Source organism: Accipiter gentilis, chromosome 4 (assembly GCF_929443795.1).
Source record: "Accipiter gentilis chromosome 4, bAccGen1.1, whole genome shotgun sequence".
Lineage (NCBI taxonomy): Eukaryota > Metazoa > Chordata > Aves > Accipitriformes > Accipitridae > Astur > Astur gentilis.
Genome location: NC_064883.1, coordinates 23,907,272 through 23,921,624, shown reverse-complemented (window position 1 = coordinate 23,921,624; position 14,353 = coordinate 23,907,272). Strand labels below are relative to the sequence as shown.

Sequence of the window (14,353 nt, the reverse complement as noted above, 5' to 3'; positions counted from 1 at the left end):
TGGTAGGAGTACTACTGATCCTGCCCGTTGCCCAGTTTCCCTTTTGTCAGGGGTGCTGTGGCCAAGCAAGCCAGATGCGCTGCTCACCCACTGGGGTTTGTGTCCCGTCACACTGGTACCACAGCACCCCGTGGCACCCTGGGCTGAGTCAGGCTTGTTGCCTTTTGTCAGAGGGTATCCTCCACAGAGGATGCTTCTAAATTGTAGACAGGCATGTTAAAAGTTATTTTTGATAGACAAGTATCTTACTGGTAAACCTTTAACTTCTTGCATATAACCCAAAGATACTCTTATTCTGTTGACATACTGTAGATCAGGGTTGGCTTGGCTATAACCTAATCTCTCTCGATTCAAACAGCTGGACTCATTTGATACTTGTCAGGGCTTTGGACTTTACAGTCTGTGATTCATTGTTACTGTGATGCTTCTGTAATGGCCCATCTAATTCCCTGGTGTTTTCAATTATATGATAATCAACTTTTCCTTTTAAAAAATCCTCTGACTTGAACAGAACTCAGTACGTTTCTAAAATTCTTCAAATACCTAATTGTTTCCTATTTAGTTTTAGTTCTTTGTTGTCCACGCTGCATTATGAAATAGTAGTAGATGGATGAAGCAATGAAAGATACCTTATTTATAGTGCTTATCAAATAGAGCATTAAAATCTGTGTTTTATGGAAGTATGGAACAATCTACTTTGCAGCAATATATTAAGAAGTTGTTTAATGAAATGAACCATCAGGTAATGCTAACAGAAACACTGAGGCATGTGGCTGTTCTATGGTATGTTATTGAAAAGAACTGTTTTTTTAATCCCTTTTCTGTTTCTTTTCAAGTGTTTTAATGAAGGAGTATGGAATCTGCTTGTATGACCATAAAATACAAATAAATTCATGTAGGCCAGAAAAGATCCCTTTATCAGTTCACTGAAGGACTCACTGTATGATAATAGTTCTATTTCTTTAAAAAAAATAAATGACAATACAGTGTTAGAGAGTATTTATCATCTGTCCTCATTCTGTTCCATTTACTTTATTTCTACCATCCCAAAGGAAATAAAGTGCTGTCATTTGGTGTGATACACAGTGAGATGAAGGAGAAGAATCATCTTGTACTTTTATTAAAGATGACCTACAAAGAGATATTTCTTCTAAATTGGGCTTCTGCCCTTTTTTGAGATGTAAAAGGTCAACTGAAAAAAAAAATACAAATTTTTTGCTCTTGATCGTTCTTCCCTTCTTTCTCCAAAGAAATAAAACCACTTAAAATCCAGCTTTTAAATAGCCAAATTTATTTTTATCCACTGTTGTTTACCTCATATCAGATCTCCTTGTTCTTGCTGAAGAATCTATTGGGGAGGGTGTAAATGTACAGGAAAAGTTACAAATGTACAGGATGTACTCATCCCCTAAAGTAAAACACCTCTTGATGATATATTGAATATAGAAAGCCTAAATATCAAAGATGTGAGATTTGCCTCAGAAGAACAAAATGAAAGCATTAATGTCCAAAGGACATGACAGATTTTAAGCCCCTTGTTGCGTGTTATCACATATACCATAGTGACAGTTCTGAAACTCTAAAACATTGTAGAGATTACTTAATACATCATTTTAAAAGAAAAAAAAAATCACCCTGTCTCTTTGAAGATTGTGCATTTTTGGTATCCTTTGGTTCTGCCTGAGCCAGCCAGCCAAAAAAACACATCTTAAAGATTTTCCCTCTACATAGCAGTTAAGTAAAACTGTGCCTTTTCTCACTGTAAATGTGGTACTCGTTGTGGCAGCCATTCAAACTTCCTTTCACAGAGACAGCCTTGGTGGGGACAGTAACATTATAATTGTCTCTCTGCTTATTGTTGCTCTTCTAATGAATCACACTTTCCCTTTGTTCTGTCAAATTTTGGTAGTAGTCAATGAAGTTATGCTGAGAGAAAAGGAGAAAAAACGAGCTTGATGTGATCTTTCTATAAGGGAGTTACACATGTTTTGAGAGCAAAGAAGTAAGAAAATTCAGAAGTATCTCCACTTCCTAAAGGGACAGCTATTTCTAAATATCACTGAAGAGACAAAAACCTTTTGTTATGTTGCCATGTGTTTTAGTGTCACCTCTGTTTTTACTTAATTGTAAGAAGCAAAGGAATTCTCCCAATGACTTTAGAGACAGGAATCCGTCCAAAGGTGTCCGATTATCAATGCATTTCTGCCTGTGTCAAGTGGCCAATTTGATTACAGAGGAAACTTACTAGAAATTAGCCAAGGAATAAATTTGGTTTATTGTACTTCACTCTGGTAAGTTGCTCATCAGTAAGTGGAAATCATGAAATGTGAAGCTGCAGAGGAACAGCAAGATCAAGCTGAATATGATACTGTAAAGAAGCTGCCAAGTCTAGCTAAAGAGATTAATATTAATACATTTCCAGTGTTAATGAAAAATGGTGGCTGGAGCTTTTCATTTATTCGCACAGCCTTTGCTTTGGTACAAAGTTAGAGGGTTTCTTTTGTCTTTCTCTTTTTGGAAGAATTGTTAAATCTTACATTACAATGTATTTTCTGGGTGAGCTTGCTGATCTTTAGCCTGTACTTATCCATAATGATTCTTTGATCTTCATTTCTTTTTTGGTATAAGAGGATATATTTCTCTTTGGTGGTTTGCCAGAACATCACTGCTAATGGATTTCTGGTGTGCTAGAAATTTTACAATAAGGAACAGATATAATAATGTTCTGATGGCCTGCAAATATGTGATGTGTTGCCACTTGAATTAGGCAGCTACACTGTACTCATGTTTTGCTCTTCCCTTTGCCTGTCTCCTTACATAGACTGTGGGAACTCAAAAGATGTAATTCATCACTTCTTATTGAATGTGTTTATTTTCCATATTTGGTGGTATGACTGGGATAATTTTGCAGCTGGGAATCTGAAAGACGAGGAGCTGATACTAATGAATTTCTGCCATTCCCTTGATGACCAGATTCTTGGATGCATGTGTTTTTATGGGTTTAGAGCTGTGAAGGTCAGTTGAGTTCACCTTCATTCCAGTCCTGCTCCGTCTGGACAGCAGAAATGAAGCACTGTAGGCCCATGCATACAAATTTTCTGGCTGATGCCATTTCTGCCCTTCCCATCAAAGTTTGATTTAAGTTAGCCTGGTAAGGTCTTAACCACGTTTGAATGTAGACCTTCAGATACTGAGTGTTGTATTTCACATGGTCATTTGCTACTTGTCACTAATAATTCCTGCTTCACTTATCCCACACATTCCCAGTCAGTTGTTTCACCAGTATAAAAACTGAAATGTGACCTGTGGGTTTACCTGAAGGGCAAAAGATGAGCCTGTCTTTATGATTATGCTTTTAACAAATGATTGAACATTTCACATTAAGGCCCTGTGTGGTTTACCCCCAAGAGCTTGACAGATAAAGCTACTTTTATCAGATTTCAAGGACAGAGTACAGTAGAGGGTTGGTGGTAGATGTCTGAAAAGAAACAGATGAAGCTGAGGTAGGGAGAGGTGGTATCATTTTGCAGTATTGATGCCAACAAAAATGTGGTGAGATAATAAACTTGCTTTACTACTAAATGTATATCTTTTGGGTTTGAGGCTGCATTATCTCAGTGCTTAGGCACTTTTTGTGATCTTCCAACTTGTCTGATCTTCTTGAGGGGCTGAAGTATTTTCCTGCATACTGAATACAACTCAGTGCTGAGGCGTATTCCTCTTCTTCCCTGCATGAGGTGTATTGAAACACTTCAACAATTTTTTTCTCTTGCCCAGTGACCTACAAATACTTTGCTTTTGGTCTTTGCTGGGGTGAGAAGGGATTGCTCGGAAGAAAAGGAGAGCATGGCCCATAACCATGCCTTTCTCCTGCAGAAGCAGGTAGGGTTGTCCCCACCACCGAACCTCTCCTCCGTGCAGAAGCAGATATAAAGTTGGGCTAGAGCGGGGTGGATTAGGCCTCAGAGAGTTGTGAAGTGCACAGCAGCACAAAACTAGTGTCCTGGCAACCTCCTTTGTACTGGCAGCCTGTGGCTTTGGTATCATTTATGTTGAGAATTGAGATATTGCCTGTAACAATGGTGGGAATAGTGGGGAAGAAAGTGAAGAAGTATAACTTTATTTAGTCTTTGGAATTGCTATATCTTTCTGGGATTTACAGTTTAAAATTAATTTGTATTTTCAGAACTTTTTTCAAGAAATCCTAGTTCCCGTGCAGGTACATACTCGCATATAGCATAGAAGTCTTATCTTTAAGAATAAAGTTTCCGATAACCCAGTGCATAAAGATCCCTGTGCCTATGTGGGGCTGAATGCTGTGGTACGTCATGTACTGTAACACCAGATTTCACTGAGGCACTGTTGCATTTCTTCCTGAGTGACCTGTTAACTTTTTAAACATAACTTTTTATCTTTGTAAGCTTACTCAGGCTTTTATTCCTGGATGGACTCGTCATTGTAACAAGAGCTTGTCATTAACTGTTTGAAAAGTTTTATTTCTTTTCCTCCATCCTTAAAATCTCATGTAAATGTTCATTGAAACAAGGGAGAAAACTTCACTGAATGTCTCCTTAAGCTGCAGTGCAAGTTAAATTTGAGGGATACCAAGCACTCGCTGCTTCTATAGACTTTTTGGACTTTGTACAGAAAATGATCTTCAATCAAAGAAAAAAAAAATAGGGCAAAATTTAGGTAGTCTATTAATATATATTTATCTTTGAATTGTGATAGTCTTCATCTTGGTCCATCCTGTAATGCCAATGGATTAGACCAGTACAGTTCCACTATTAGCTAATTGTATAATACGGTTGGAATAGGTAGAGGCTGTCAGAGGGTCCAAAGAAATGTGTGTTATTTGACAGTTCTTCACAAATAGCACAATGAATTGTATTACTAACTTTAGTAACTTCCTCCATGCTTTTTTTGTAATAAACCTATGTGTATACACACACACAGACATACGCACAGAGGAGTATTTCTGCCCTCCCTCTCTCTTTATAGGTAGGTCTGCATTTAAGACTTTAAGTAATTCTTGCGTGGCTCCTGTTTCTAATAGCAGCACAGAAAGATTGTTATTTACAATAGAATTGTCTAGACGTTGTCTGAGTGTGCAGACAATAAAGCAATGTAGGTAATGCAAATTCTGGACTTGGCTTCTCATGTGGGAGATGTACTTGAACACCTACCTCCTAGAAGGATTCTTTCAAATTTTCTGCTTTCCATTTCTGTCCCACCCTCCACCACAAATGAGCAGATTGAACAAGAGGCACTTTGGCACTTCAGAGGAGTGAGATCTTTATTTCTTTTGCAGATAAATTCTAAAGGGTGGTTGCTTTTTTTGGAAGCAAATACTCTGCTTTTATTTTGGTTTCAGTTCTTGTACCTTGATAATCATGCAGATAATTCCTGAGAGCAGCTCACATTTCTCAGGAAATGAGCATGAGAAAACTAAGGGAGTTACTGCTTAGTCCATGCAAAGCCTGTCATAAGAAAGGGTTTGGCTTTAACTACCTTAGTTTAGGACAATATGACCGAGATATTTTTTTTTCTTTTTTTATTCTCTCTGCACCTCTTTCTGTCATGGAGAAATTAAAGCCGCAACATGCAGACAACATGCTGACACTTTACTATGACAGTGGTAAGAAAAGTATTCAAGCTGACCTTCAAGAAAAAAAAAAAGTGGACATTTTCAGTATTTTTTGCTATACTGCAAGGAGCTTTAAACTGTTTTCAGAATTATTTGCAGGTCACTGTAAATCACTGTGGACATAATCCATTTTCCCCATGTTGCTGATAACATGAGTTCCTTCCTACTCATACCAGGAGAAGGAAGACCACCATGGCGCTACCTAATTGACAGTGTGGGACTTGGGGGAATGGCTGGGGAATGAGCAAGTCATGAGTTATTCTCCATACTGTTGGCCCACTAGTCCTTCAATATATCTAGGTAGAAATCTGCTTGTGAATTCAGATAGCTTAAAGATGTATTAATACTCTTTTGTGTTGTGTCAGCTGTGTCACCCCAGCAGAAAAAGGACAAGATGCTCTTGGAATTGCACCTGGGCTATGGCAAACTAAAGTGCTCCTGCACTTGGACAACTGCTGCCTTTCGGTTCTGCTTTATCCAAACTTAATAGCTAGTTTTCAGTTACGCATTTCATATTTTCCCTATTTAGACTTGTGTATAGCATAAAATAAATGTTATATGTCAAATTTTGCTCTTGGGTGAACATTAGTAGCTCTGGTTGACTTCAGCAGAAGCTGCAGGCAAACATCCTAAAAAAAGAACTTGGCCTCGGATCTAAAATCCTTTTTGCTGCATGCTATATTCCAGGAATGTGCATCTCCCCTGTTTTTAAAGTACAGCAGTTACCAGCATTGTTAACAACTCTCTTTCAGTTGTCCTCGGCAAAGCCAAACAGAAGGAGCTAAATACTATATGGGAATAAGAGGCCAATGTTTGAGCACCATTGAGATCCCAGACCCTGAGATCAGCTGCCACCTAACCAGAGCGTTTAGGGTTTTTAAGGGAGAGTGGACAATTAACACCCTAACCGGAGAAGAATGATCTTAAACACCAGCCATCTATAGAAACTTCTATAGATATGCTTACTGGGATAGTATAAGTGTTTTGTATATTTTTTAAGCTGTGTTTTTATGCATTGTTAACTGTGTAGTCACGTTTTCCCTGGGGTTTCTGAATGTAGCCAACAACCTCAGCTGTGGATTAGTGTTGTTACTTAAAGGAAGAGGCAGAATACCAAGATGGGTGAGGCACCTCTTAGCTGTCAGCGGCAGAGCCGGCAGAGGAGCATATCAGAAATCAAGAATCCTTTTCCCTTCTCTTAGACCATATGGCAACCAAAATCTTCCAATTTGCTACAAAGGAGCCATGAGACAAAGGAATTTAAATTGCCAGTCAAAGACTAGGTCAGAGGAGGGAATAATCAATATACAGAGGAACTACCTGGAGAAGCTAAAAGGCTGAAGCTGCATTAGATATTTCCTAACAGATACTACTAATAATTTTATGCTGTTGTAAATGGGTAAAGCAGGATTACCTGCTTGTTGGTAAACTGGGAACGCTGCTGTCAGTAAACTGAAGCTGGAGTAAGAAACGTTTCCATATTTCTACAAGTTTCCCCATTTAATGGGAAGAATTCCCAGTACCTGATGTAGGGCTTGGACCAAATTTGCCATCCCAGCTGGGGGCCCAGATAGTTGGCTGCATAATTTGCCTTTCAGGCATGATGGTTGTGTAGTATGTATAGCAAATCAAAAGCTTTCAAGAAAACCAGCATTTAGGCACTTTGTCCTGGGTTGCAAAAAACCTGATTAGAGGTTTCTTCTGCAAATGAGCCTAAGTAGACATTTTTAAAACAGGTCTGCTAGCTGCCTTGTTTCCTTAGGTGTCTATTATTGTGTGAGAGTTGATACCGGGTAAATGCTAAACTGAGATAGAGAAATGTTTCAGTAACCTGTGGCAGCTGTTGAGGGATTAAGCTGTTGCCAGTGTGAGCCTGAAGAACAGCAAGGATTTTCTGGTATAGTGACTAAGAAAAGTTGCATTAAATTAGAAGGTGTAAACAGATAAACTCCTGTTTATGAATTGCTGTTTTTAACTACTTTGCTTTTCCTTACAGACACTTCAGATATGCGTTGAAATAATTTTTACTATTCAAACTGTGACCCTGTTCCGTAATTTGGAAATAAATGGTCATATTCCCTATTTGTATAATGAATGGGTAATGAGATTATTTTAATATAATACCAGGGTTAGTTTTAGTGGTGTGCGTGAATGCCACAGTTTGTACTTTCATCGACACTTGGTGTAATCATCAATGAGATATTAAGGATTGTCTCAGGACAATTAGTCAGTTAACAAGGGTTTCCAAATAGAGTTTGTTTTTCTGGTAAGGACCCTTAGAAGCCCTCTTTAATGCAAGATTGAGCAGTCCTGTCCAGTCCCCTTTTTATAAAGGTAGTTTTCTCCCTTAGTACAAATTTAATGTCTTCAGGGTTATTGGGATTTTTTTAACGGCAAAATGTTTTTAAAGGTTTTTTTTACAAGTTTTTAAAAGTTTTTTAAAATTTTAGTAGTTTTTTAAAGACAAAAATATTTTAAACACAAAATTTAGATATGAAAAAAACAGCATTAAAATAATGCCAGCACCCCCAAAGTGACAAGCTGAACATCCAGTAAGAAACCAGGAGAGTTTTAAGCATTTTTGAAAAACGTAATCTTCGTTTTTCAGCCAGTGCCCAGTTCTGAATAAACAGGGTCTTACAATTTTCAGCTGACTCTTCCCTTGTCCTTTAAGGAGGTTTGGTTGCTGGAATATCACACAGCTTTTGATCTCTTTCAGCATCAGTGCACCTGTGCTACAGAGGAGCAGCTGATGCTGCTGCCTTGATATGGTCATCTTCCTTCTCATGCTGGTATTGCTAGTTCTCAGAAAGCTTAGAAAATGGCTGCTTGCTTTTTCTGTCCTTGCTGTAACTTGGTGCAAGCATTTACCAGTCACCACTATTGCTTCTTCCATTGCATGCTCTCTATGTCTATATTGCTCCCGTTGATTGAATTTTTCATTATTCGGTCTAATTTTTGAAAGAGAGAGAGAGAATACGTCCTTGTTGTTCTCCTGGTATCGCTCAGAGCCCAGCTGTTTGTTGTTAACCCAGATGCTGTTTTCTGCTTGTCAACAGACACATGCAACACTTTGAGCAGTATAGCTGGAGAAGCTTTAAGTTTCAGTGTTTTTCAGGTGCGCTGTCTTTGTGATAAATTTTTCTTCAGCTCCATGATACTGAATGTGATAGTTCTCTTGGATTAGACACTTTTCAGCTTTGGGGAGAATTCTTGATGCAGGAAAGTATGCCCTTTACTCAGGTGCCCCTTTGAACTTTTACAGTGTGAGTACCACAATTACTTGGCTTGACATCAAGAGCAGAATGACATTGCTCTAGCAGTCTCACAAATGTGGTTTTTTTCCAAACTCCTCCTCCTCCTTCCCTTGGGACTTTGCTTGACTGTCGTCTTAGCTCATGTGCTGCATTGTCTCTTCTCACTACAGTTGTTTTTGCCCAGGACATCAGCCCAGGACATTTGTGTCCCTCAACTTCTTTATGGAACGTAAATTTCAACTTGCATTTGCACTTGGAAAGAATGAACTGTCTCCATGCTGGAGACACAGGGATCTGAGTAACCAAAGGAGTTTTTTGTCTTGCCTTAAACCTTTGCTGAAAGTTTTAATGTGGTTCTCCTGACTCATAAATTTGCCTCTTTTCCATTTATTTTTAATGTGTTATTCCTTTTCCTGGCATTAACTCACAGCTATTCCTCCAGCCATGTCTCTTCTCTCAGTGACTTTCTCCTTTGCTTTTTCTTCCCATTTAAGGTCTTCTCTCTTCCACCAATTATGAAATTAGATTAATGAATTTGTTTTTAATTACTATTTGGAGTAGTTTTGTACATATATTTACAGTGTTGTCTTAATGTGTTTTATAGTACTGTTGTCTCTCTCTTCTCTAAATAAGAATAGTACTTTTTCTTAGCTCTTAGAACTATGCAGCTTTTAATGCTGTTTTTTGGGGGTGTCTCCATGGCAGAGATTGTTATCAGCAGTACCTTCCATGATCAGTACTTCCCTTCAGCAGCCCAAAATCAATTTGCAGGTACCATGTGGTATCTGTTGCACTATGGGGTTATTGCACTCTGTACAGATATTAGTCCTTTACCATTCTGCTAAAATACTGCAGATCATATTTCTGTTCAAAAAGTGGAGATTTCAAGGTGACCATATAGGTATATTTATACACAAACATTGTTTTTTTCTATTCTCTTGTGTCCTTAGCCACTATTAAGTTTAGAAGCCCCATGGTGTTTTCACCACATGCTCTCGCACTGACTTCTGCTGTCTCCCACAACTTGGGAGGGTGCTTCTAGACTAAAGGGCTGCCTCTATGACAAGGGAGTGACTTACCTAACAAATGGCCTATCACTTCAGGGGGACAATCTCCATGCTTGCAAGCTGGTGTAAGGAAAGGACTCTCTGTTACTCTCCTCAATGCATAAACATCAAGTCATTATCTTAGCAGCAGCCCCAGCAGTTTAATCCTCACCAGCCTCTCTTGATCTGTCCCTGGGTCTTTGTCAGGAGCTTGATGTTGATAGTGGTGATTTCTTCCTCAGCAGCCTTGGGTTAGTTTGGGGTTATTTTTATATGTTTTCAAACTGTTGGAACACTCTTGTTATTATCCATGGGTTTATTTATGCAGTGATTGCTTTGTTTTGTTATGCCTTTACCAGATAAGGTATTGCCCATATGGGTTCTACCTCTTACTCTATACCTGAGAGAAGGACAACCTATCTCACATTGAATTTTGAGGTATGTGGACAACCTGCTATATTTTAAACAGGGTAACCCCTCCTGTCCCTCCCCTCTCTCCCCCCCCCTTTTTTTTTGTTCTCCTTTCTTCCTTGGGAATAAACATTCACAGACACAATGTTAATATAGTGTCTACAACCAGCATGCAGCTAAACTCCAGAAAAAAATGTTTTGGACTAAAATTAACACATATATGCTTGCGTTAGTTTCTCTTGCAGTGTGGAACAGTCTTCTAGTTCTGATGTGTATGTAGTTTTTACATGAGGATTGCTTTTTCCTTGTCTTGGAGCTCAGTGCTGCTACTTTTATAAACAGAATATTGTTAAGTACTTCCAGGTCTGTCTTCTGGACTTCAATTTACAGATGAAAGAAAGAGTCAGGATCATTGTTGATTTTAGAATGGCCTCAGATACTTCTTATTCTTTCCTGATGCCCCAGGATGTTGATGTTTTTGTCCCATATATCTTTTTTGTGCCTGAGGAGGTCTTGGTGCTCACTACAAGTAATTGTGCACTGTACATTTAGTGTGTGCAAGAGTTTCCTCTGTGTTTGAGTTGCTTTGGTAGCCCACCGATCTTGCATGTCTAGTGGTTGTTTGCAGTTGAAGGAAGAGCAAAGGTGATCCAGTACCTAGGAACACCCCTGGGACTGTGTGGTCCCCTGGTCTACCATGTGCTTCACTTACAGTCTTAGGCAGTCTTAGTCATCCCACTGTAACTTGGCCCCTGTCTCTTAAGCAGGATAATAGACAATCTGTAACTCAAAAGGGTGTTGTGGGCTTTAAGATACTGAAAGAGTGTAAGGTGCTCACCTAATAGGTGAACTCAGATCATGGGGGTTGAACACAGAACTTCCAAACCCAAAGGCTTTAACTATATATATCCCAGAACCTATAGTGGTAGTAATTTGCTGTCTTGAGTGGTGCACAGAGACTTGTAATATGCACCCTCAGGAATGAGCTCTCCTCAGATACTTTGATGGTGAAAATGGGTGGGCATATGTCAAAGGCAGCTACTAGATTGAAATGAAAACAGGAGAAGGCTGTGATGTCTTGCATGCTGAAACGATCTGTGAGAGAAGTGCTGTGGCTTTCAGCTCACTGCTTTTCCCATTTTCCCTTGGCGGGCTAGTGCTATTTTTAAACTCAGTATCTTTTAAATAATGCATATGTTAACAATAGGGACTTATACTTACTGGAAAAAACACGAATGAGCTTAAAACCCCCAGAAAATCCTACCCAGACTGCTTCCAGGAGGGTCTCTGGGAGGAACAGAGCACATTTGTCTGTTCAGTTTCCAGACATCTTTTGAGAAATTCCTTTTTTAGAGCAAATCTCCTGTCTTTGAACTGAGATTTTTCATTTACAGAGTGCCTTCCCAATCAAAACAACTGAATAAACACTATGCTGAGAGAGGTACATTGCTTTGGTGGCCAGATGTTTTGACATAGCACAGCCCAATCTGGCTGCAAGTACCTTAGCACCTTTGCATGTAGCGAGAAGGGAGTTGTCAGGAAAACCCTTCTCCTCTGGGAATAGTGTGCGCGAAAGGTTCAGCTGAGCTGTGCAGCTGCAACTAATCTTGTTTTTGCAAGCATTGCCAGATCTGTGGTCTGTGTGCTCCCTGGCTATCCCGTGCACAGGCAGCCAATCCACCACAGGTCGTGTATGCATGTGAACATGCAAGACCTGAAGCACTAAATGGCTGCCCCAGGAAAGATGGTTAGCAGGAGTGGTTACGTCCAAACCGCTTTTGCAGCATGTTTCCAGTGGCCATGCTTTGTCTCTGTAGCTGGCACGTGTCCATGGAGAAGGATCAAGGAAAAGTGGTGGCTGGGAACGTTGTCACCGCCAGACCAATTTATCTGGCCCTGATTGCTCTGAGAAAAAAGAGGTTGCAGAGACTGAGCCACTGGGCAGATTAATTATCCTGGCAGCTTGCGGATTTGTAACCTCTGCGGTCACGAGGACACAGAAGCCTGCGCTTGTGTGTGAACTGTGCCAGGAGGCAGAAACTGCAGAACTGATTTTGGTGGTTCTTATGTGTTAACCTCTAAGTGTTGCTGGGCCTGAGCTGGAGGACTGCAGCCGCTCTGCTCTGCTCAGCAGTGACACAAGCAGTGGATTTAGAGATGGAGCAGGACTGTGAAATTAAGAATGTACCGGGGGATTTGGGTCTGCTGCATTTTTCATGTCATCCCGATCTTTTTTTGCTAATGAGACCTCTAACTGAAAGAAAGGGAGAATGTCTGTTTTCAGTAATCTCTGTTTGCCTTTATTTCCTAAAAAGTGAATGCTTATGATCTGAAGGGGGAAAGAGGGAAAAGCACAGAGTATTTAGGGATCCAGTATCAATCATGTAATTTTATTCCCTTTCACTTGTGTCAAATGCTTTTATACCATCATGTAGACAGTAATAAATATTCATGTGGGTGGAAAGATAGCACTTTTTTTTTTCCAAGTACATTTGGAAATATGCACTCTGGTTGTCTGAAAAATTACAGTTCTGTGCTCATTTTCAGACACATTATTTTAATACTTTGTGAGGTATTTTGGGTGAAATGGTTAGCTAATTGGAACTGTTTCATTGTCAGAATTCTCTTTTCTGTCTTTGAATTTCCAAGAATCTGTGATATAGAAGATTTTACTATTGATTGTCTTCGGAAGCGAAGTTACTAATGAGTGTCTGTTCTTAGACATTAATGTCTTAATATTAAAGAAATAAAAGGTGTACCAGTGTGTTAGCCATAGTCCAGTAATTGATGTAAGAGACAAAAATAATCATCAGCCTGATATCAACACAGGAAGTGCTTTTAAGAATATTTTTAATCCCTTTTTGTGTCACTGCATTGAATTTTTAAGTGGGTTTTTGGGTTGTTGATTCACAGTGGTGAAAATTTGTGATAGCTGTTTAATCTAGAAAAATTAAACATAAAGTGATGTGTGTAGTACATGTAGTTTTTCAGGATATTGCTCATGGTTTAGTGTCAAGGGGAGAACTCTTAAAAGTTTTAGGATGAATGTTGGTGGAGAGTTGGAGAACATACTCTTTGGTTTACATATTAACAATAGCATATAAGGGCTCTAGTTAAAAATCTGTGTGTCAATTAGTGTGCTTTGTAGAGGTTGTGAAGAAGGGATCAGTTTGACTTCACCCTGTAAAATTTGTAGTACTCTGTTTTTGTAGTATTGCACGCATGCATCTCCTTTGAGTATTTATCCATATATACTACTGTGTGTGCATGGGCACTTCAGACAGTGTAGATGGGGTTTGCCTTTTACAGCCTCATAGGGTGCACATGTCTTGTCTTTCCTCATGTTGCAGGCCTAAGGACATAAAAGGTGGTGCGTGCTTCCTGCTGCGCCTCTCATCCAGCTTTGGCAGAGGACCATATTTTAGGATGCCCATATGGTCTGCAGCTGTTCCCAGAACCTCTACTTTTCTTCCCCCTCCCCTGCCCCTTTTCTTCCCATGTTGGAGTCTTTCAGAGAGTTGCACTGTCCTTTTCTCCATCTTCAAGCTTGTTGCTACAGGTGAAGGGACACACAGTAGTCTTCTGGCCTCTGCCCTATGGCCTGTATACAGAAGTGACACTCAGCTTTGGCTTTTCCAGGTTGCCTGGCTTCAAGTGGAGCACTAAAGGTTGTTTAAGTGAACTGCATCTCCAGGTCATATGTTATTTGTAATATTTCATTCATTTTCAGACTGAGAAAGATGCTTTAGACCAAACTCCAGGTTTACCTTGAGGAGAAATCCTTGCCCTCAGTCTCCAGTCCCAGAGTGCAGGACTGTGCATGAAAGCTAGAAGAGCGTGGATGCCTTCATGCTTGGAGGGGTCATTGTCTGTGAGGATGTTCCCTAAGAAAGAAAACTATCCCCAGGGTCTTTGGGAAGGCTTCTTCACTCTTTCCTTACTTCCTAGGCTCGGACACCTTGCAGCCTCATGGCAGTGGTGTCTGTTTTCAG

At 39.7% G+C, this 14,353-nt stretch overlaps 1 protein-coding gene across 8 annotated transcripts in view; it reads left to right on the top strand.

Moving 5' to 3' along the window:
- The window catches only part of ADAM22 (ADAM metallopeptidase domain 22), a 139,991-nt gene that overhangs the window by 27,505 nt on the left and 98,133 nt on the right, over positions 1–14,353 (top strand). The window lies entirely within an intron of this gene.